This window comes from Euprymna scolopes, chromosome 26 (assembly GCF_053919585.1).
Source record: "Euprymna scolopes isolate OS-2025 chromosome 26, ASM5391958v1, whole genome shotgun sequence".
Taxonomy (NCBI): Eukaryota; Metazoa; Mollusca; class Cephalopoda; order Sepiida; family Sepiolidae; genus Euprymna; species Euprymna scolopes.
The window spans coordinates 25,753,806-25,779,697 of record NC_136507.1 but is presented as its reverse complement, the minus strand read 5'-3'; the positions used below and the strand labels follow the sequence as shown (position 1 = coordinate 25,779,697).

General features: G+C 33.8%; 1 protein-coding gene across 1 annotated transcript in view; it reads right to left on the bottom strand.

Moving 5' to 3' along the window:
- The window catches only part of LOC145247803 (sulfhydryl oxidase 2-like), a 272,044-nt gene that overhangs the window by 127,857 nt on the left and 118,295 nt on the right, over positions 1 to 25,892 (bottom strand). The window lies entirely within an intron of this gene.

Genomic DNA, 25,892 nt, shown 5'->3' with positions numbered 1-25,892 from the left:
CCAACTTGCCGACATATTTTTATTGCCTTTGCGCATGCGCAAATTCAATCATAGGTTGAATTGGTTTATCTTTAAATCTTTTTATGTATGTATCTATCTATCGATAGCTCAAAAGGAAGGGAACACAGCTGAAGCGTTAGATGTTTTGGTTTCAATTCTAACTGATGGCACCCAAGTAATTTTTATAAACTTTTGAAATCAGTTCTATATATTAAGCACAATACAATATTAAATAGAGAACTGGCTCTGTAATAATAAACACGAAATCTGCATGAATTAAAATTTATTCAAGCGTATTTTACGACTGGGCAAGGCCGAGCGCATTCCCCGCCCTTCCGCTAATCAATAATATAGTTATTAAAAGGAAAGGAAGAAAGAGAGAGGTAAAGATTTGTCCTTTTCTTGTAAATTAGTTTTGTCTTCTTTTCTTATTGTACGAGAAACAGAGAGGGGGCGTGAGAGAGACAAAGAGGGGAAGCTAGGGAGGGAGGAAAGATAGAGTGAGGGAGAAAGATAGAGTGAGGGAGAAAGATAGAGTGAGGGAGAAAGATAGAGTGAGGGAGAAAGATAGAGTGAGGGAGAAAGATAGAGTGAGGGTGAAAGATAGAGTGAGGGTGAAAGATAGAGTGAGGGTGAAAGATAGAGTGAGGGTGAAAGAAAAGGGGAGAGAGAGAAAAGGGAGAAAAGAAGAAAGAGGGAGAGAAAGACCAAGAGGGAGAGAGATAAAGAATGAGAGAGAGAGAGAGATAAAGGATGAGAGAGAGAGAGAGATAAAGGATGAGAGAGAGAGATAAAGGATGAGAGAGAGAGAGATAAAGGATGAGAGAGAGAGAGATAAAGGATGAGAGAGAGAGAGATAAAGGATGAGAGAGAGAGAGATAGAAAGGAAGAGAGAGAGAGATAGAAAGGAAGAGAGAGAGAGATAGAAAGGAAGAGAGAGAGAGATAGAAAGGAAGAGAGAGAGAGAGAGAGAGAGAGAGAGAGAGATAGAAAGGAAGAGAGAGAGATAGAAAGGAAGAGAGAGAGATAGAAAGGAAGAGAGAGAGAGAGAGATAGAAAGGAAGAGAGAGAGAGAGATAGAAAGGAAGAGAGAGAGAGATAGAAAGGAAGAGAGAGAGAGATAGAAAGGAAGAGAGAGAGATAGAAAGGAAGAGAGAGAGAGAGATAGAAAGGAAGAGAGAGAGAGATAGAAAGGAAGAGAGAGAGAGAGATAGAAAGGAAGAGAGAGAGATAGAAAGGAAGAGAGAGAGATAGAAAGGAAGAGAGAGAGAGAGAGATAGAAAGGAAGAGAGAGAGAGAGATAGAAAGGAAGAGAGAGAGAGAGATAGAAAGGAAGAGAGAGATAGAAAGGAAGAGAGAGATAGAAAGGAAGAGAGAGATAGAAAGGAAGAGAGAGATAGAAAGGAAGAGAGAGAGATAGAAAGGAAGAGAGAGAGAGAGATAGAAAGGAAGAGAGAGAGAGATAGAAAGGAAGAGAGAGAGAGAGATAGAAAGGAAGAGAGAGAGATAGAAAGGAAGAGAGAGAGAGATAGAAAGGAAGAGAGAGAGAGATAGAAAGGAAGAGAGAGAGATAGAAAGGAAGAGAGAGAGATAGAAAGGAAGAGAGAGAGATAGAAAGGAAGAGAGAGAGATAGAAAGGAAGAGAGAGAGAGATAGAAAGGAAGAGAGAGAGAGATAGAAAGGAAGAGAGAGAGAGATAGAAAGGAAGAGAGAGAGAGATAGAAAGGAAGAGAGAGAGATAGAAAGGAAGAGAGAGAGAGATAGAAAGGAAGAGAGAGAGATAGAAAGGAAGAGAGAGAGATAGAAAGGAAGAGAGAGAGATAGAAAGGAAGAGAGAGAGAGATAGAAAGGAAGAGAGAGAGAGATAGAAAGGAAGAGAGAGAGATAGAAAGGAAGAGAGAGAGATAGAAAGGAAGAGAGAGAGATAGAAAGGAAGAGAGAGAGATAGAAAGGAAGAGAGAGAGATAGAAAGGAAGAGAGAGAGATAGAAAGAAGAGAGAGAGATAGAAAGAAGAGAGAGAGATAGAAAGAAGAAAGAGAGATAGAAAAAAGAGAGAGAGAAAAAAGAGAGAGAGAGAAAGGAAGAGAGAGAATGGAAGAAAGAGATTTATCCGCTTTTCTTATTGATTAGTTTCGTTTTGAAAATCCCAAAGTAATAAATAAAAATCAAATGGCAAAACGATAGCGTGCGATCGAAACCATTTCGTCTTCTATAAATATAATTAAATGCAGAGAAAAATATTGATTTAAAGAAGACAAAACATTTGCTGCTAAATAATTAACAGAAACCGTTCTCTCAACTGAAAAGGGAAAGTTTTGTTGACTTAAACCGTAAAAGTAGAATACAGATATGGAGCGAGGGGGAGAAGTAGATTCGATTAAAACACATAATTGAACGGAATTAAAATCAATGTTTGATTTGTGTTTACCGAAAATGTTGTTTCTTAAAAATGCACTCGATACGTGCAAACGATGAAATCCATTTCAAAATGGTCGAAATCAGGGACGAGTGGCTTTGTAAGGTTGGAAGGTTTAGGGTTAGACAAGGATGAAGAAGGCGCCCACATTTCAAAACGAGGCCAATGTGAATCATGAAAAGGTAATGAAAAACAAACTCCTCAAATTAATTCATATGGTAAACATATTTATCTTTGATTATATTGTAAGGGTACTTTAAGAGACATTTATTAAATTGTGCTATGGACGAATCGCCGACTTGACTCACACTTTTAAAAGAAAACGCAATTACTTGCTTTCCCACGAGGGCAGAGTTAGACACAAGGTCGGTCTTTAATGTTGGAAAGATTCAGCTCCCCAAAAAAGGGCACTCTAGATAGGAACAAAAATAAAAATTGTCTCAGTCATGAAGGACAGAAATTGCGAAGTGCAGTATCAAAACAGATACTGCTGTATATGGAAGAGGATGGATCCCAATAATTAGAGAAACGACGTAAATATGATTGAAAAGAATATTTATTATGAGGAAAAGGATGGAATCGAACCCAGTATTCAAGAGTTGAAAAGAATACATATTGCAATTTAGATGCAATCCTAGGAATGCGGAGCATTGTTCATTGTGTTAGAATAACAATACAACTAGAGGTCAGAGCAAGTAGAATCGGACAATGTAAATTTAGGAATGTTCGTCTTGCCAAAAACGTCTTGGTTGGCTGCTTTTTGTTTTACGGCATATCAACCCTTTTCAGGTTATTTAATGCCTAATCCAGTGATTTTGAAGAAAATTTTTTAAATAGAATATATTTGTTTTTTTCAAGTCGGTTTCTATTTAACCCATAGTTGGGACCCTAACAGGAACTACCACTCCAGATCAAAGTGGACCTGGGAGCAATGGCAATTAAAGAGTGGCTCCACACTCCCCCAAAAGCCAGCAAGCTGGGGCCTCACCATCGGATATAGTTTAAAACATAGAAAAAACATCCTAAGGAAAAGGAAGATTAATTCAGCTTTAGCAAAAGCATAAATTTATTGATTTAACAAAGCAAATCAAAGCAGAAAAAAAAGTGAAGCATGCATGGTTACCCGTGAGTGCCCAGTGAACGAGACATAAAAAAATGACTAAGTTCAGCATTTGCTCTCCCCCATTTAGCCCCAAAAGTTCCCAAGGGACGTCAAACCCTGGTGAAAATAAACTGTAGTTTTAGGCCTTAACATGTGTAAATTTGAGTTCTGCACCATGCAAAAAAAAAGAAAGTCCATCATTGCCCTCCCCACCACCACCACTACCACAAACACACATTTAGCTCCAAAAGTCCCCAAGACCTTAACATATTTAAATTTGAGTTCAGCATCATGCAAAACTGCTAAATAGACATGCACAAAAAATTTTGGACAAATATGATAAAATAGACCCAAAAATGGAGTGTTTTTGTTAGCCCTAAAATAGCCCCTGGGTCACACCCAAGAGTTATCGCGATGTATAAACAAACAAAATTATATAGAAATCAGTTAGTTACAACTTTTTAAAAAGTTTTATAAAAATCCAAGGCATCAATTTTTTGTTTTTAATAAGCAAAAAAGTGTCAGTTTTAACCTTTTTAACCAGAAACACACCATTGGGGGGGGGGGGACAACCAGAATTTTCCCAGAAAATCGGTTCTGTTCCTTTTTTACTCATATCATGTTTAATGTTTGTGCAAAATTTCCAAAAAAATTCCAGGGCGTAGTTATTGAGAAAAGTGTAAACAGACGAACGGACAAGGGTGAATTTACAGGTCCATCTTCCTATTTCAAAATGTTTTAAAGATTGAGCACTATATGAAGTATTTTTATCCGCTTAGATATTAATACTTATATGCTCCCAAATTAAAACTTTGCACGAATCAACCTTTCCTGCCGGTAGTTCTTTGCTATTAAAAAATAGAAACACAAGATAAATCGATGCAGTTGTCGTTGGAGATTGGGCAAGGGCAGATTAGAAGAGATTGTTGTACGAAATAATACATTCCCAAGTATTTATAAACAGCTTATATAAAAGAAAGAAAGCGGAATCGGTTTCCTTGGATTGCCAGAGTGCAACAGACTCATCGAAAGAATGGAATCGGTTTTTAAAAAAATTATGCTCTTTGGATGTTTCCCAAACTACTAGAGTATTGTATTATCTGGATTGTTTGAACTGCTCTTTTTATCTTCGTTGTTGTTGTTCTCACAACGTTTCGGCCGATGTAACCTCCGAGCTTCTTCAGGTGCATCTTGACAATGGTTGTTATTAGTGAATGGTCGAAAGAATGTTTTTGTCCATTTGTCTAACAAACCAAGGCCTCAAAAGGGAGTTACCATCCTGATAGGTCCTGAACCGTCATCAAAGTTCAACCTCTGTTCCACCGGCAAAATGTTGCATCTCTCTGCCTGTTTTCCAAGTATTTTAATGGTGGATGCTCCGACGAACTACAAGCCCTTGTACCCCCCTCAACATAAAGACTCTCGTCAAACCAGACTAGCAGCAAAGTCCCACCCTTACACAGTAGAGATCCCTAGATGTAAGAGAGCCTTCTACTCTAATAGTTTCCTCCCCAGAACTGCCAGACTCTAGAATTCCCTTCCGGGTTCCTACTTCCCCAACTGTACTGACATGCAGAAGTTCAAGTGTAATGTGAACAGACATCTTGCTGCTCAACTCTCTGCAACGTATGTCCCTGATAGTAGCCTCTACATCAAAGTGGCACTGTGCCTTGTTTGGGGTGAAAATGTAATAATAAAAATATATCTATTTTTTTAAACATATGATGTGCTTATGTAAAGGAAAGAGCATCAGGTCGTTTCCATTTTGGTAATGTGTTTTATTTTTCACACCATTTTAGCCGACGTAACCTCAAATTTTTTTCAAGTGCATCTGTTTAAACTTGGGAAAGTTTTCTTGGATTTTTTTTTTTTTTTTATGGCCGTTTGGTACAAGAGAAATAGTGTCATTGATGGAGGCTTATGGTTATAAAATTGGAATAAAGACCATTAAGTCAATATTAATTCGATATTGCCCTTTATTGTTGACACTAGCCTGGGTGCCCGGCGTTGCCCGGTTTTTTGGAGGTGTGTGTTGAGCAAAAAAAACAAAAAACAAAAAAAAACCCAAAAAATTTAATAGGCAAGCAGGAGAAAAAAAAAAAAAACCTTAAAAAAACAAAAACAAAAACAAACAAAAAAAATCGTGACGTCTTTACCGTTGCGTCTATCGCCAAAATGGAAGTGACGAATGTTTAAATCAAGGCTACTTGTAGAAACGTGTCCAGTTGAGGGCGAAGGAATTAATGTTTTAGCCAATTTTTTAAATATTTGTCGTCCGAAGAGAGATCTTGTGAAAATCCGTCGCCTCTGTAGAAAGTTTTAGGCATACATACATACATACATTTAAACAGACAAGTGAGATTTATATTGTATCTCACGAAAGGGATTTGTTTGAAGTAGCTGAATGATCTTAGCTATGATATTCAAAGAATAATCTAGTAAGTCACCTTACTGAACAGGTATTTATGGTCGGAGTTAGTATATCTAAGTATGAGGCTTTCGGCATACCTTTTAATGTAGTATATAGAGAGAGATAATTGTGCTATAGTTTATTTTACATCATCTTATCCTCAGGTCTAGGTAAGATGTTATTCCATGTATTTTCAAATATAATTGAATTTCCTTAGAAAAAAAAAAAGGATCCATGAAAAACATTTACATTTACATTACATTTACATTTATATTTGGCCGATTTTTCGATATTTGTCGTCCGAAAGGTCGCGCTTCAAAACAATACTGATCTCGTGAAAATCCGTCGCCTCTGTTGAAAGTTTTATACATACATACATACATACATACATACATACATACATACATACATACATACATACACATATTTAAACAGACAGGTAAGATTTATATTATAGATGGTGAAAAGAATGGTTTTGTTATTTTTTCCGATAAATTATAGAATTCGAATTCAAAATACATGATGTGCTTATGAAATAGAAAGAACACCAGGTCGTTTCCATTTTCGTATTGTGTTTTATTTTCACACTGTTTTAGCCGATGTAATCTCAAACCTTCAAGTGCATCTTTTTTTTAAATTATGACCGTTTGGTTCAAGAGAAACAGTCTAATTGATGGAGGCTTATGGTTAAGTCAGACAATTCAAGATTGCGCTTTATTCTTGCCATGTCCTACAAGAGGAATATTTGTTTTAAGGTAGATGAATAGTCTTGACTATGATATTCAAGTGAAAATCCAACAAGTCGCTTTACTAAACAGGAATTCAGAGTCAGTATTGTTAAGTGGGAGATTTTTGCCATATATTTCCATGTCTTTCCTAAGCTGTTCTCCCAGCCGATATTTATGGCTTAACCAGCCAATCATAACCTTGTTTTTATTTTTTCCTTTACACAGGAATCACCACTTATCAAGGCCAAGAAGCCACTCGAGGATAAGGCTTAATGGGTATACATTAGTCGATGTGGTTATAGCATAGTAAGCATAAGTAGCGGGAATTTTGTAAATTGGATTACTTAGGGGCACGGTTCATCAAGAACTTGTTTACATTGGACTTGAAGACAATCAGATTGTAGTCAGCTGGAAAGCAGGCAATCGGAAGAGAGTTCCACAGGCGTGCAGTTTTAAGAAAGAAGCTTTGTTCATGGAATCTGTATTTAGGCTTAAGCACAGATAAAGAGTGTGGAAAATTATTGAGAGTGGTTTTGGCTAGATGAGTGTTTTTCGTGAAAGTTTGGCGAGGGGAGGCATAGATTGAAGCGTAGCTGAGCATTTGCCATGTAAATAACGATAAAGCAGAGACATGTTCGCAACGTCTCTTCTGTGGGAAAGAGGTTGCAGGGAAGAGAAAAAGGCATCGCCCAATAAGCTACAAAGTCTATTTTGAACTCTGTCAAGGCAGGATAAGTTGCTTAATCCAGACCTCCTCATACTCATGACATCAATTGTGGATAAACGAAACAAACAGAAAATTAAAATGTCTGGTATTACATTAAATAATATCTTTTTATGTCTATGGACTTATTTTGAAAAGGAGGTTTTTACATTGAAATATCTGAAAACTTAGTGTTTAACAAAATAATTGATTAAAGACAGTTCAAAACGTACAAGATAAAAGAAAATGATTACATAGTCTCTATTTATGTCTATTATTAATATGTGGATGTGGATTTTAACCTCGAAATATTAGAAAAACAAATATCACATAACACACAATTGATAAAAGATTAAAAAAAAAAAAAAAAACATTAAGTAAAAACTACAACCTGACGAAGGCCAGAGGAATAGTTGGCCAAAACGTTGTGAAGCAGCAACTAAAAAAAGATGAGGATAATAGTCCGCAATAAAATAAAAATGAATAAATAATACTCATCTTAATAATGAATTCCAATTAAATAATATATATACCATTCGGTACAGACCCGACCATGGAAGATCGTAGATTTATAAGATAAAAAAATCCAACCTTAATTGCCCTTCGGGGCCCATGGCACAATAGATAGAGACATTGAATCGCTACAGTAACAGGTGAGAATTGTCTGAAGATAGCAGTTTCAATCCTACCCAAAGCTGGCCAGAGGCTTACTTGGCCAAAACGTGGTGAGATGACAACAACCATGGAAGGCAGTTAGGAGATTTGGAGTTCTTATCCCGTCGCGGGTACCACCTGACGAAGGCTAGAGGAATAGTTTGCTGAAATGTCGTGAAACAACAACTAAGAAAAAAAGAGGATAATAATCTGCAATAAATAAATTAAAAGAAATATTGTCTCTAGGTTTATCATCTCATCCAGGCATTCTTTTCATTCATCTAGTGCCCATAACCTTATCTTACATTGTCACAGTCTTCTAAATCTGAAACCTATCTATGCACTATGCGCAATGCTTTAATGAAACTACAACATCCTTTTAAATGAAAATATGCATTTAAATAAGTATTAAAAAAAACCAGCTAATTAAGATGTCTGGTAAAAGATAGGATTCATACACATATTTTCATTTATCTTTTAACAAATTTTCTTATCTTGGTCGGTCAGAATTTTATTCTATGTATTTTTAAATATGGTCGATTTGATTTCTTCTAAGATTTTCTGAAAATCAACTATCTTTAATTGGTCTCCTATCATGCAATGAATTCGAATACAATATAGAATGCCTTGCTTTCTCAGAAAAAGTAAACGTGTCCAACCCATGGTGTACCATACTAAGAGCAATTTTATAGCACAGCTGAGAAGCATAGTTACAAGCTTTTGGACAAAATGTTCGGTTTTCAGAGATTTTTTGAAGAAAATTAAGTCAAGCATATTTCAAATATTAAGATTCTGACCGAGACCTGAGGACGAGATGATGTGTTGAAAAATAAAGTGAAGCAAAATTATCTCCCCTTATATTATGTTTGTACTCATAGAAAACAAAATTGTACAAGTTGAAATCTAGTATTATATGCTTTAATTTCTTTTAATTGTTAAAATAAAAAGGGATAGGAGAATCAAATTGGTCCGTCTGAGCTCAAGGGAAGTGAGAGTGATATTAAAAGGAGTCAGTTCAAAATGGGCAGGCGTCAAAAATAAATTTAGCTAGCAAAATCAAAAGAAAGATGGCTGAAAAGAAACCTCAGCTAGGAGAGATAGAAAAATGAAAAAGAGACTTCCATTCGGTAGAGACTTCAAAGGCTGGGCCAAGAGAGTAGAATCCTTTGCTCAGAAACACAGTTAAGCGACCAATCTTAGAAAAAAAAAATAGATTAGAAAAAAAAATAAAAATCAAGACCGACCTTTGCTTGATGAAATAGCAAGTGTCCAAAATAGAGATCTCTGCTGGGCAGGATGCGGTCTCTACTGAGAGGACAGCAGATGTGTACAGAAAATAAATCTCTGTTAGGAAAAAATGGTGTATGCATGGCTGGAAACAAATATTTGATTTTCAAAGATCTTTAAAGAAAATTAACTATATCTTAAAATACACATTAACATTTTACATGAGAGTAAAATGTGTTAAAAAATAAGCAGATTAAAGCATACTTATCTCCCTTTATACTAGATTTAAACTCCTACAATTTTGTTTAGATTGAGGTTTTCTACGAGTTCCGATGTAGTCTAAAGTGTCGGTCAGTGAGTAAAAAATACTGGTTGGTCAATCGATCAGAGAGTACAGATATTGGTTGGTCAGCGGAAGAGCAAAATATTTGTAAATGAAAAACAGAAATGTTATAAAACAGTGTGAAAGAAATTGCATGGTCAGTCAGAGGGAAAAGCAAATGGAGAAAAATATGGTCGATTCACTGGTTGGTCAGTCGGTTAGAGTGTAAACACATTAGTTGGTCAGCACAAGATCAAAATAAAATTGATTGGTCAGAGGCAGTAAGATAAAAAAAAAAAATGGTCAAAAAGGAGAGGAGGGAATAGATTGGTCTGTCTGAGTGCAGTAAAAATAAAAGCAAGATAAAAAGGGGTCAAAAAAAAAAAAAAAAAAAAGGGAACGGTGAAAAGAAAAAATAAAACTCCACTAGGAGAGACAGAAGAAGAATGAAAAAGAGACTTCCACTTGAGAGAGACTTCAAATGTTGAACTAGGAGAGAAGAATCTTACCACTGCAGCTGAAAAGCATAACCGAAGACGTATACATGAGAATATAATGAGTTTAAAAATAAACAAATTAAAGCATAATTATCTCCCTTTATACTAGATTTCAGCTCATACAATTTTGTTTAGATTGAAGTTCTCTGAGAGTTCAAATGTAGTCTAAAGGGAGATAATTGTGATTTACTTCGTTTATTTTTTAACACATCTTATCCTCATATCTGGGTCAGAATGTCCTTCTATATATTTTTCAAATATAATTGAATTTCCTTAAAAAAAAAATATGAAAATAAAAACAATTCCAATGGCCCCCAGTCGTGCTTCTCAGCTGCACCATGAAGGGAATCGGTAAAAAAAAATGACTACCGTATTCATATTGTTATTCTCACAACATTTTGGTTAACCTTCGACCTTCTCCAAGTGTACCTTGACAATGGCTCTTATTATTAAATGTTGGAAAAGAATGTTTCTCTTCTTTTTTCCAACAAACCTGAAGCATTAGAATTCAAAATATATGATGCGTTTAATAAAAAGAACAGCATGTTTTCATTTTCGTGTTGATTCAGGTCTGCAACCAATTTGATATGTTTCTGACCCATTAACACATTCTATATTACGAATGGCTTACAATGCTGTTGTATGTACATATTTTCAAATGGAATGTATTCTTCAGAATTGTCTGATCAATTCCCAGCTTCCTTTGTTCCAGCTTGCTTGATTCGTTGATCTAGTGGTCTCCATCAATTCACAGATTTGATACCTCATTGTAATACAGCATTTATATTTCAGTAGTTTCTTTCCAAGAAGTGTGCTTGCGGAACTCTCTCTCTCTCTCTGCTGACTGTTTTCCTCCTGATTATAACTTTGGTCTTTTAAGACAAAAGTCAATAAGCATCTCCTGTCTTTGTGATGATAATCTTTTGTTCTTGTTAGCTTTTTTCATCAAGTGGCTTTATGCCTTGTCTGTAGTGATTACCATTAAAAATATTATATATATATATATATATATATATATATATTTAACTACTTTATTTACTCACATAAAATTAATATACGAAAGTGTAAATTTATGCGTAAACTTTATTTACTTCAAAAGTGCTTAATACATATGTAGAGCTAGTTAGTAAGTTATAAAATATATATGGCGATTAAGCTGCACTGAATATTCCGCCTGAAGAGTCCTAGAGTGAATGAAACGCGGAATATTCAGTGTAGCTTAATCGCCATATATACATTTTATAACTTACTAATATATATATATATATATATATATATATATATATATATATATATATATATATATATCTCATTAATTTCCTTTAAAATTTCTGAAAACCAAACATTTTAAATGATATCCAATAATGCTTCTCAGCTGCACCACGAAATGGCTTGCAGTAATGGTCATACCCAAATCTGCAAAAAATTAACAGAATTTAATTTCAGACTAAACGAATGCATATGCGCATTGTTGTGATTCTAACATTTTTGTCATAATTTTTATTAAATGTATTTTGCTGTTGTTTAAACATATTTTTTTTTGCCAACAATAATTTAATGGTTTGGTTGGTTTTGTTTTGTTTTACGGCATATCAACCCTTTTTGGGTTATTTAATGCCAGATTCAGTTATTTTGGAAAAGTTTCTATGCTTCAAGTTTTCTATATCTTCAAATTCTTCCCCCCACACCCATCTATCCCTGCCACTCACCCTAGAACGGCAGGCTCTCCTCACCTCCCTCTAACACACCAACCCCTCTACCGGAGTCAGCAGTCCAACAACTCTAGCTCACACCCATAAACCGCCCCCTTAAGTAATCCAATTTACCAAATTTCCATTACAAACGATTACTACAATAGTATCCCATTGACTACTGTACACTCTATAACCCTTATCCTCGAGTGGTCTCCGGGACTTGATAAGTGGGACTTCTATGTAAAAAAAAAAAAAAAAAAAAAATTTTCCATAATCCCTAATTCCTTACCGAGACTAACCCATTTTCCTGAGGATGTGAAGACGATTTCACGAAAAGTTAAAACCGCGGACACTTCGAAGAAAAATGCTTGGACTATACATCCATACGTTTGATGTAGATACAAAAAAGATATGAGAAATTGAAAAAATAAAAAAAAAGGTATCACTCAGCAGGGGCTTTCTGTTAATTTTTAAAAATGTCTGCCTGAATAAAAAAATGCTGCCTAAATACATGCAAATATTTATTTATAGAGTTTAGTTTCGTTATTTTGTTTTACGACATATCAACCCTTTTCGGGTTATTTAATGCCAAATCCAGTAGTGTTATTCATGTTGTATCCAGTTATTTTGTAGAAGGTTTTTATTCTTCAAACTCTTTGTATCTTCAATCGCTAGTTTGTAGTGTTTGGTTTGATTTGGTTTGGTTGTAGCGAACGTTGTCGCTTTTGTTCCCTGCCTTGCAGAATATGAAGGAGTTTTGCAATGGAAGGGAGAAAAGGGTACATATTAGAAACCAGTCGGGAAGTTGGGGAAGGGGAAAGGGGGAAAGGGTGGGGTTGTTGTTTTTGTAGAACATAATTAAGTTTTGCAAAAGAGAAAAAAAAAACAAAAAAAACATCAATGTTAGGTGCATTTTATCTCAATAAGCCAATATCTTCAGACAGCCAGGATAATTTAATCAATTAAAAATAATAAAATGGAGATGCCCTCACAGTACTGCTGAAACCACCTCTTCTACCTTCCCTGGTAATTATACATTTGGGTTACTAGAAACTCCTCATCACTTGGAAACCCTTTAAGAGGATTTTCTCTATTTTTCTCTTCCACGTCAAAAAAAAAAAAAAAAGATTTTAGAATATCTAATATAATCTTTCTTTGACAATGGAGGCCATCAATAATGGTAATTTTCCCAAAATTTTGAGTCGTTTGGAAAAGATAAGGCAATGCAAATAAAATCATTTTAAATTGAAAATTATGTGATAAGAAATGGTTAATATCATCAATGCTGACCTTAAAATAATGCATTTTTTTGTCTTCTTGTTCATATAAAGCCCAATGATATCTCATATTTTTATAAATGGCAACTTTCCGTTACTCATCAGACGGCGATAGAATACATGTTGATTTTCTTTTTTTTTTTTTTTTTTAACAGCAGAATTGATAAAAACGCACAATAAATTTTTCAAAATACAATTAGAAACGTTTTTATTTTTTACAATATACCCCCCCCCATGTATTTTTCACCCCAAACAAGGTATATTACCACTTGGAACGTAATGCCATACTATTTTCGATTGTGTCTAGCAAGGGACTGTGGGGAGTTGAGCAGTTAGATGTCTGTTCACAATACAATTACATTTCTGTATGCCAATACAATAAGGAAAGCAAGAAACAGGATGGAATTCCAAAGTTTAGCAGTTTGAGGGAAGAAACTATAAGAGTAGAAGAATCTAAGAATCTCAACAATGAAGGGGAGAGATTTTGCTGCTTGTCAGGTTAGTTAGGAATATGTACGTCAAGAGGGCACAAGTGCTATGAGTTCATCAGAGATATCTGTTCACATTACACTTAAACTTCTGCAGTTGGGGAAGCAGGAAGGGAATTTCAAAGTCTAGCTGTCCGAGAGAAGAAATGATTAGAGTAAAAGTTTTCTGGCATCTAAGCACCTCAATGCTAAAAGGGTGGGATTTTGCTGTTTGTTGGATTACTCGGGAATATAGATGTCAAGAGGGAACAAGTGTTATGATATCATGAGAGAATACAGCATTAAAGTGTTACAGAATAGGCAACCAGATGCAACCCTGCAGTGATGGGGAAGTCTGGAATTTTTTTTTTTTTTTTTTTTTTTTTTTTTTTTTTATCTGGGAGTCACCCCATTATATATTAAATTTATTTTTTTTTTTGGAAGTCAGCACATTGTATATTAATTAAAAAAAAAAAGCCGACCCATTATTCAAAGAATCTATTATATAAAGGTGACCTATCTGTATGCATGCATGTGTGTGCGTCCAACTAGAGAGGAATAGGCTGTGAATAAAGACAGAATTTTTAACAGAAATAGATTACACTATTGCTCCGGGCAACGCTGGGTAGCCTTGCTAATCTATACACTTCTATAAAGTTGAGGTTTTTTTTTTCTCACACTAACATTGATATTAAAACTCTTTTTCTATTCAAAACTTATTAAAACAAACATTTTAATATACCCAGTCATTGATATGTGAGCGATTTCACAACGGTTAACTAATTTGTATATTCCTTTGAAAAACGAATTTTTATTTTATTTCATTTTCGTGGTTTCTTATCAGATGATTGGTTTCATTTAACTATTACACTGAATTCTTTTTATGCATAGTTTCTACATTGTGCATAATTGCATAGAATTTAGGATGAAGCCGTTCTTGTACACCGACAGGTCTCTCTTTATACATATATATATATATATATATATATATATATATGCATATATATATATTATTATTATATTTTTAAAATTATATATATATATGCATATATATATATTATTATATTTTTAAAATTATATATATATATATGCATATATATATATATATTATATTTTTAAAATATATATATATATGCATATATATATATTATTATATTTTTAAAATATATATATATATGCATATATATATATATATATATATATATGCATATATATATATATATTATTATATTTTTAAAAAATATATATATATATATATATATATATTATTATATTTTTAAAAAATATATATACATATATATTATTATATTTTTAAAATATATATATATTATTATATTTTTAAAATATATATATATATATATTATTATTATATTTTTAAAATATATATATATATATTATTATATTTTTAAAATATATATATATATATATATATTATTATATTTTTAAAAAATATATATATATATTATTATATTTTTAAAATATATATATATATTATTATATTTTTAAAATATATATATATATATATTATTATTATATTTTTAAAATATATATATATATATATATTATTATTATATTTTTAAAATATATATATATATATATATTATATTTTTAAAATATATATATATATATTATTATTATATTTTTAAAATATATATATATATATATTATTATTATATTTTTAAAATATATATATATATATTATTATTATATTTTTAAAATATATATATATATATATTATTATATTTTTAAAATATATATATATATATATATTATTATTATATTTTAAAAATATATATATATATATTATTATTATATTTTTGGTACTCCTGCAGTATTTTACCCACCGATTTCACGATCTTAGCCGAGCGTTGATCGACATCCGTCGGAAAACGCCGGAACATGGCGAGCGGTAACGATACTCTATCAGCCAATCAGGGCGCTTCAAACGAACGCGCAGCAGATGAATAATTTTCATTGAAATTACACACATAGCGTTTCATTTCAGTTATTTTATTGTTCAAAGTAAAAATACACAGCCTTTCATTTCAGCTATTTAATTTAGCGATAAAAAAAAAACAAAAAAAACCGGGAGCTGTTGGAAACATATTTATGCGAATTTATGTGGAGACAAAAATTTGGACACAACCCTTTTGTCTCCATAATAAATCAAATCGCGGAAGGCTACCCGGTTGGGAAGGAGCTTCTTTCCACATCCTCTGAAAACCCTTTGCTCCCTACTTTGCCTCTACAGTCAGTAGAAAATCTTCCAGTCGGAACTAAAGATAAACAGTAATTGTTGTCCCCCCCCCTACAAACATTACTGAAAAAAAAAAAAAAAAAAAAAAAAATTGTTACTGTGTAATAACGTTTTGTTAAAAACAAACAAAAAAAAAGCATTGAAGTGTTTATTACTGTTGCTTACCCCCCCCCAAAAAAAAAGCTATCGGAAAACAAAATGAACCAAAAAAAAAAAAAAATATTCAACAAAATAAATTTATTTTACTTTAAAAACACTTACGGTAAGTGTTTGTGATTTATTTTATCCACATTTTTTGTATTAATTTTATCCATTTTGTTGTGTGTGTGTAATATCTTTTCCTTGTAATGTTGTTGCTGTTCACATACTTTTAGCGTTCTTGCACCGTAGAGCTCCGAATTCTCGGCTTTCGTCGGCGTTAACGCCGAAAGCGTTCGTCAACGCTCGGCTAAGATCGTGAAATCGGTGGGTAAAATACTGCAGGAGTACCATATTTTTAAAATATATATATATATATATTATTATTATATTTTTAAAATATATATATATATATTATTATTATATTTTTAAAATATATATATATATTATTATTATATTTTTAATATATATATATATATTATTATTATATTTTTAATATATATATATATATTATTATTATATTTTTAATATATATATATATTATTATTATTATATTTTTAATATATATATATATATATATATATATATATATATATATATATATTAAAAAGTTTGACTCATGTCCGAGTAACCTACATCTAAAATTTAAGGTATTTAGAGCTTGGTAGATTCTGCAAACGTCAATTCTTTGAACTTTGACGTCTTGGCAGTCAAATTTTCGCCCAAAAACTGATTAAAAGCTTGCCGCATGTCTGAATACCCTTTATGTAAAATTTCAAATGTTTAAACCCAAAATTGGATGAATAGTTTGCTAGAGACCGCAAATATCAAATCTTTTGAACTTTGACCCCTTAGCAGTCAAATGTTTGGCCAAAAGCCGATTAAAAAGCTTGCCCTAGGTCTGAATACACTTTATGTAAAATTTCAAATGTTTAGACCAAAAATTGTTTTAGTTTGGTAGAGACCGCAGAGGTCAAATTTTTTAAAACTTTGACTCCAATTTTAACCCCTTAATATTTATTGTTTTGGGATCAAATCAAATTAAAAAGTTTGATCCATGTCCAAGTAACCTACATCTAAAATTTCAAGTGTTTAGACCTAAAATTGGTGGAGGAATTTGATAGAGTTTTCAAAGGTCAAGTCGTTGAACCCCTTGAAAGCCAAATTTCTGGCCGAAAACCTATTAAAAAGATTTTCCCAAATCTCAATGCCCCCTTATGTCAAATCTCGAGTCTGTAGACTGAAAATTGACAGAGTAATTTGGGCGGGAAATGTGCACACACACATAGAGACAATTTCACTTTTATAGATATATCAACATAAATTTTTACTGGACATAAAGGATACCATTTTCAAGGTCGTTCATATCATTTCCCATATTTTCAAGGATTTTTCAAAGTAATAATAAAAATAAGGCCTTTTCAAGGCAAAAGTCAAAATTCAAAGATTTTTCAAGTCTGTACGGACCCTAGGGTCTGTGGAGAGATAGAGGGTGAAACAGGGGAGATAGATAGAGAGAAAAATAAAGAGACAAAGAGAAAGCAATAGAGAGATAGAAGTCTTCATAGAAATAGGTTACAATTTTGTTTCTGGACAATGCTGGATAGCCCTGCTAGTGCAACATAGAACTTTGAGAATGCAGGGAAGTAAATGCATAAAACTTGTATACATAAGTAGTTGTTGACAATATTGCCAAGATGCCATGAGCTATTCAGGGTTGGTTACTTGGACAGAGGTAATTTAGCTTCAAGCTATCAACCATTTCTAATCGACCAACTAAAGCTACTATTTCTTCTCCCTGAACAAATTAAGTGCTTTATTGACCGCTTCGGACATCCCTTGGGTATACAAGCTGATCGAGTTATGCAGCGTTGTCGGAGAAAATTAAGGAAAACAACTTCATCTCTTTTCGGTCTCAGAGAAGTTGACCAAATTAGTTTATTCTAAAAGACACCAAGAATATCTGTTTTAAGGCAAAACCAATTTCAGATACAAGCTTCCCACTCCCACGTGCAGATAGACTAGTCGTTAATGAATTCATAGGTAAGGACATTTTTGTGATACCGGAGCCACAGATGTCACTAATCAAATCACAATTTTGTCTGCTTTATTTATTTTTCATATATATAACAAATAAATGACAAAAGTCTATATTCCAAGTTTCATCATGTTGACCATCTTAAAATTTCTTTCTTTAAGTATGTCAACATTCACAATTCTTGACAGCGCCTGTTTCACAGTACAAAATCATTCATTTAATTATTATATCAATCAATGAATCTATTCTGCCCTTAACTCCTCGGTAGAAATAGCACCTAGGAGTTTAAGGCAAAATAGATTCAGTGATTGATATATTAATTTAATGATTTTGCGCTACGAAAAAGATGCTGTCAAGAATTGTGAATGTCAACGTATGCAAAGGAATAAATTGTAAGATGGTCAACATCATGAAACTTGGAATATAGATTTTTATCCTTTATGTGTTATATGCTCTATAATTACATTGAGCTTCATAAATTAATGGTATAAATAAAATGTGAAACATAATTGAAAAATACAAATTTCCACAGAAATATATATATATAATGACTGGGTTTTCATTTTATCTGATTCTATGGGTAATTTGCTCTATTCGCCAGACAATCTTTTTTTGTTTCGGCTGCCATGTTATATATTATAGCACCAGCTTTTTGGCCATTTGCTCAAGCGCTTTCAATTTGTGATCTTGCTCGTCGTCAGGAGCGGTTACTTTTAGAGCTGTTGTTGAGGCTTAGTTATAGTTATTCATAGTAAATTTGTTAATTTGTCTGCCTATTTATTATTGTTTTAGTTTAGTTGACCCAGTGGTCTGTTGGGAAGGAAGGGTAAGTACAGAGTGTGATAGAGCTGAATTATTTATTTTCAATTGTTCAATATATTAGTGCCGATATGAAACGCGATTTGGTTAATATTGGACTGTACTTTTTTTTTTTAATTAGTATTGCTTCTAGTAATTTTAGTATTTGTTTATAGTTGTTTCCATACGTAATTTTAGCATTACTTGTTAGTATATTTCGAATTTCTTATATATATATATATATATATATATATATATATATATATATATTTATTTGGAAGCTTGTTTAAAAGGCATCCCGTGTGTGTGTGTGTGTGTATATATATATATATATATATATATATATATATATATACACACACACACACACACTCCTCACGAGGTGCCTTAAATAATGTTCCAAAATTTTCATATGGGCACTTTTATTGATAATACACATATGAAACTCTGCTCCCTTCGAAGTAACCTCCTCCATCTGCAATGTACCTGCTGTGCCATTCCAACAACTTCTGGAAGGCCTCATGCAAATCCTTGTGTGAGTGTGTCAATGACTTCCGTTGCTGCATCTTTCATATCCGCATTCACATAACGACAGCCTCTAAAATTTTCCTTGAGCTTAGGAAATAGCCAAAAGTCACAGGGAGCAAGGTCAAGAGTATATGGAGGGTGAGGAAGTGTCTTGACGTCCATCTTGGTCAAATAGTCTTTGACAAGGATGGAGTTGTGAACTGGTGCATTCACGCAAATCTTCCTCGTGAATAATTGTGTGTGTAAAGTTCCCACACTGACATCAAACTATGGAAAATTTCATGCAGATTCCCCGTGTTTACCAAGATGCCCCTGTAGGCAAAATAACCCAAATTCTCTTTCCCTCTACAGCACCCCCCCCTTTAGAAAGGGAGATAACGCCGTGTAGTACTCTTAATATACCGACTATTAATCAGTTTTATATGAATTCTATTTCAATTAGTATTAATGTTTTTTATAAATTTTGTGATTTAATTTTTAAGTTTTCAATTTGGAGAAAAAAGGAAAAAGAAAATTGTACCATAGTTTTTTTGTTTTTTTTTTTAAATCACATATCGTAATTAAGATGTCATGAATTTGTGGAAAAAAAATTTCACTAGGAATATTATCGTCTGCTTTTTTACGTACAAACTAAAGAAAAATCTTGTTTTCTTCTTGAAAAGCCAAATAATGATTTTGATGATGAAAATATGACAAAAAAAAAAAAAAAAAAAAAACATTAATCAAAATAGAGGAAAATGTCTTTTTGATAATTTGAGAAAAATTAAGTAAAAATGTAAATTAAAAAGTTTTAAAAAGTTTTTAAAAAATAAATTTTATCCGTCTTTGTTATAATCTGAAAAAAAAAAAGAAAAAATAAGAACAAATCCGTGAAAAACAAGTAAAAATAAAACAATGTAAATCTTGTCTGGCTTTAATTGGATGAACAAAAATGGCGAGTATATATTTCTTTCTCCATTTTTCTGTGAAACTAAGCTATTCCATAAATTTCTTATACTTATCAAAAAAGAGATCAATTATTTCTGCGAAGATATTAATTGGAGTGTCTCTAAAAACCAATGGAGCCTCTTAAGGCTTAGTTATCTTCTAATATATAAAGCGAAGCTGTTTATTTGTGTGTTCACCTGAAACTCGGAAAGTATGGTGTGCTACATCTTTAAAACACTTATTGTGTCCTCTTGCTTCCAAGAACCAAACTCATCAATGTTTTTTTAATTTTAAGCCAAACCATACCCACAAAACTGATACATTCTTTTTCAGCATTGCCTTAGACACAATATGGACAGTTTTTTCTTCTTTTTTTTTCTAACATTCATTTCTTATTTGGGTGAGAGTTGTCAACAGGAACAGTCAGAGGCGGTCGACATGTCGAGTGTTTTTTTATTTTCATTGAACTTTGGTGTGAAATTTTTTTGTCCCGACTTACCTTCCTTTTCCACTCTTATTATTCTAAACAAGTCAGTGTGTATTATCAGTTAAGCACAAATTGATATTTTATTCATAGAGAGCTTAATTGAGGTTTCATGCCTTTACTAATATTAAGTGAACATAATAGAGCTGATTGGATCAAAACTTGAAATATATATGTATCTAACATATAAAATTACCTTGTCGGCTTTCCAAAGTTAAACCAATCAAAATTTGTTTCTGAGAAGCCAATTGTCATTTGTTATCGTTGCACTGTTATTAGCAATATAACATTTTTACAAAGGAGTCACCACTTATCAGGGCCCAAAGGCCACTAAGGGATAAGGGTTAATGAGTGTAAGTTGGTAGTGTAGTGATCGTTAATAGTGTAGATTGGGTAGAATTCATATCATTCAAGGGGTCGGCTCAACAAGAATTTGTTTACATTGGACTTGAAGATCTTGCTTGTTTGTATCAAGGGCATTTCCAGTAAACAGGGCTTCTTAATGAAGTTCCACTGCGAATATGAATCATTTTTAAATAATCATCTGAAACCAAAATCAGTAAGGGGGCGGGTAACCCATTTTAAATTGAAGAATATTATGGAAGTCGTCTTTCGTTAGTATCATACATAAGAGACAATACATAAAGAACTGCCATAGAAGGTACCATTCATGCAAGCGACCGTGCCTCTGTTTGACCTGTCAGGTGACAGCAGTTGGGAGGGAAGACAATGAAAAGTAAAACCAAATTTTGCAGATGGGTCCTTTATGTATAGGTGCCAGTAATTTGCATATGTGGAGATATAGTGTCTATTAAAGGGACAAATTGGGGAGAACAGAGAGTCGAGTTTTGAACAGTAACAAGAGAAAGCCGAGACGTTGAGAATTCCTGTTGCTAATTACGCAAATTGGTGAAGAGTTATGACATTTCTTTTTTCGGACATGGTTTCGTTCGCGTGTGCATTTAGGGTCAGTTGGAAGCAGTAGAAAAGGAAGAAAAAGACCATTGTTGCAGCCTAGGCAAATAAGCGAACGTTTCATTGGGAAAATACAAGAACAAAATCTGACTCTAGTCAGCGTTTTGCTCTCAACTAGAAAGAATTTCAAGTGTGTCCTACCTGGTAGAGGCATCGATGACTACGGCTCTCCATCTATCTCTCTCCCTTGAAGCATTCATGAATTCATTGTTGCTCATCATTTTTTAGGTTTCCCAGCTGTTCAGACTATCAACGTATGTTTCGCATTGTCGTCCTCAGCTTCTTCTACCCACAATCTTTCCCCATTATTCTTTGCTGATTGTCGGAGAGTAGTTTGATGACAATCAGGTGCTACCTGTCTGTCATGGTAATCATTACCGAGCAAGTGTTCTGATTCAAACCCCTATTCACGCGGTTTCTTGAATAAAAAGTTTGATGTATTATCATAGCTTTCTTTGCAGTTGTACAGGCAGTAGGTTGCAGTTTCTTTCTGTCCGAGCAGTTCTCATACTGGGCGATTGTCCTGACCAGAGGTATCTTCTGCTCAACACAACGAAATACGAAACCATGAACAGAATTATTTCTGTTTACTTCCGTATTACATTGATCACCTGATTTCCATGACCTCATGTTACCCTGATCAGGGGAGGGGGGAGGCTAGGTGGGTTCTTAACAATGCTCAAGTGTCTCCTACAGACTAGTGGAGGGAAGAAGGCATCTTACTTTTTCCTTTGACAGTAGTGCTGTCTCACTACTGAAAGAATTTACGTGACTGAAATAGGAATTTATTCCCTAAAAGGTATCGTTTGCTCATGAAAAACTTTTGACAATCACATCCTTAGATCATTCATAGACATTTATGCTGACGAGACTACCATCTATGGCAGTACATCAAAAACCGTTAATGACCAAGTTCTCTCTGATTCTCTCTCCTCTGATCTTGAGCATGTGGTACAATGGGGAAAGAAGTGGCTGGTTACTTTTAATGCATCTAAAACCAAACATCTTTCTTTACATCATCAACGTGCTAATCCCCATCTGGCATCAAATGAAATGAATGGCTCTCATCTTGAGGAGGTTCCAAGTTTTGACAAGCTCCTGGGTTTGACCGTTACTCCTGATCTGAAATGGAACATGTACATCAAATCTGTTGGCAAGGACGCTGGGAAAATGGTGGGATCCTTCTATCAATCCAGTAGATTTCTCACTGCTGATGCAATTCTCTACCTATGTAAGAGCCAGGTACGTCCAAGGATAGAGTACTGTTGCCACATCTGGGCAGGAGCTGCTAGAAAGACCTTATCCTGCCTTGACAGAGTTCAAAATAGACTTTGTAGTCTAGTGGGGGAATCCCTTTTCTCTTCCCTGTAACCTCTTTCTCACAGAAGAGATGTTGCGAGCCTGTCTCTGTTTTATTGTTATTTTCATGACAAGTGCTCGTCTGAGCTCCAATCTATGGTCCCCCCCTCACCAAACTTTAAAGACAAACACTCGACTAGCTGAAAACACTATCAATAATTTCTCCCACTTTTTATCTGTGCCTAAACCTGATCATAGATTCCATGAACAAAGTTTCTTTTTTAGAACTGCACACCTGAGGAACTCTCTTCCTTTTGCCTGCGTTCCAGCTGACTATAATATGGTTGTCTTCAAGTCCAACGTAAACAAGTTCTTGATGAGCTGTTCCCCTTAGGTAATCCAATTTACCAAATTTCCACTACTAACAATTATTACGACATTGTCTCATTGACCACTGTATGCTTATTAACCCTTATCCTCGAGTGGCCTCCGGTCCTTGATAAGTGGTGACTCCTTTGTAAAAAAAAAAAGAAAAAAAGTAATTTTTTCCTTGCTTATTCGGTTATATTAAGTTTATATTTTAGTATTATCCTCGAGTGGCCTCTGTGCCTTGATAAGGGGTGACTCCTTTGTAAAAAAAAAAAAAAGTTCGAAATCTATTTTATTTGACTCCCACGTATGCTATGCCAGACTTGTTCTTGTCGACGAAACAGAAACCAATGTTGCAAATTAAACTGAGACCAACAGCTACAAAACATTTGACCTCCTTGGAATGAGTTTCCAGCCGTCGCAAGTCTAACATGGACTGACCGCCATATGAATTTCAAACAGATTTATACACAAATATCGACTGTCACGAACTCTCGTTGACTGCTTTTTAATGAGCGCATTATTTCTCCATAAAAATATCTTTATTGGCCGTAATCGCGAACTAGTGTCGGTTAATGAGAAAGGGAAATGCATTCACAAGACTTTGGCTTTTCTTTAGCCTGAATCGCTAATCGATTGACGATATCAATTTCAGGTTGATTATATAACAATTTGTGACACTCCTGTCTCGAAATGCAAACACCAACTATGAAACTTTACTGTCAATGTAGTCACCCCCACCCCCACCTCACCAGAGCATTTTATTCAAAAACAGTGTATTTCAATGTGTTGCAAACTTCTGCAGGTGGATTTAATCAGCAATTTATTTATGACGATTCATCTTTGATTTTTTTTTTCTAACTGGGTGATTTGACTTCCACCAACAATTATATTATTTGACAAGCAATCATGTTAAGAATAAATGCGCTTTACACAGACACGCACCTGGCTGGAAATAAAAACGACATAACATGATTGATATGTCGTTTTTATTTCCAGCCAGGTGCGTGTCTGTGTAAAGCGCATTTATTCTTATCAAATTAACGTTTTGGTACATTCAGCCTGGCTATATAACAGCCTATATATACACTGTTACTGTTAGCATTGAATAAATGAGAACTTACATCTATTTTATCTATAAAATATTCAATTTCCCTGTTGCATAACGTCATTTCAACCCTTTTTATCTCTAAGTATTTAACACAGCTAACGCACAGTTCATTCATCTTTCTTTTATACTCACGTATAGGTGTTCACGGATAATATCACATCAACCATTTTTGACTTACTCGATAGTCATTCAAACACATATCTTCAGGATCAGCTCTTATTGGACTGACTCGCACTGTCACTGATCTCTCGTCCTTTTTCCCCCACAAGGAAATCTTTTTCATGCAGAATCAAAAATAAAAACCCATAAGTCATCTTGTGTTTTCGATATAGTTAAGTTTTATTTCGGACTTTGTTCGGCCCCTAACATTGCATTAAACTTTTAATGTGATCTTTTATGGCCAGTGCCTGTAAACATTGACCATCTGTCCTTAGCGGCCGATTAATTACGACTTATTTCTAACATATGTATCTATATATCTATTTGACTTAAATTTCTAATGTGTATATATCTACTAGTTGAGATTTTTTTTTTTTAATTAACTTTTCAGGGCTATGTTAGCTTTTGTTCAACTTGATTGTTTTTTTCTATAATAGTTTCAAATCTAACATATTTTCTCATCTAAAGGAGACATTTTAAAAACAAAAATATAAAACGAACGTCTTCATCATGATGGAAGGTGATTGTAGTCTAGTGGTTGTCGACATGGACTGACAACCTGGGTGTTCTAAGTTCGAATCCAGTTCATTTAAAAAACATCACTTTCATTTAATATGTTAGCAACTTTCTCGTGGTCTCTCCCCTAAGAACTCAATGTCTTTCTAGAAAGAATACTGACTAGAAAAATATCGGGGAAACCGATGCCAACAATAGAACCTTCTCATTCGTACGCTATGATGATGATGGTAATCAGCATCATAGTTGATTTCAAGATCAAAGTGTAGTATCTGTTCTTCAGATGCTGCACTTCAATTTCTTGTTCTCTGTCAGTGGAGGAGAAATCCTTCACGACTGAGACAATTTTTATTTTTGTTCCTTTTCTCCACGTTAAAAAACGACCCTGGTGTCTAACTCTGTCCCGTGGGGAGGCATTGTAAATAGGAACATCCGTTTTTGATGTGTTAAGCAACTTTTACAAATTGACTTCAAACCTAACCTATTTCTTTATTTATTGTTGACTATTATCCTCATCTTTCTTATTTTGTTGTCTCACAACGTTTCGACCAACTATTCCTCTGGTCTTCGTCAGGTGGCAACTGCAACGGGATAGGAACTGAATCTCCTAACTGCATTCTCAGCAATTACTGCCATCAATGGTTGTTGTCTCACCACGTTTTTGGCCAAGTAAGCCTCTGGCCGGCTTTGGGTAGGATTGAAACCGCTATCTTCAGACAATTCTCACCTGGCGAAGGCCAGAAGAATAATTGGCCGAAACGTCATGAAACAACTAAAAAAGATGAGGATAATAGT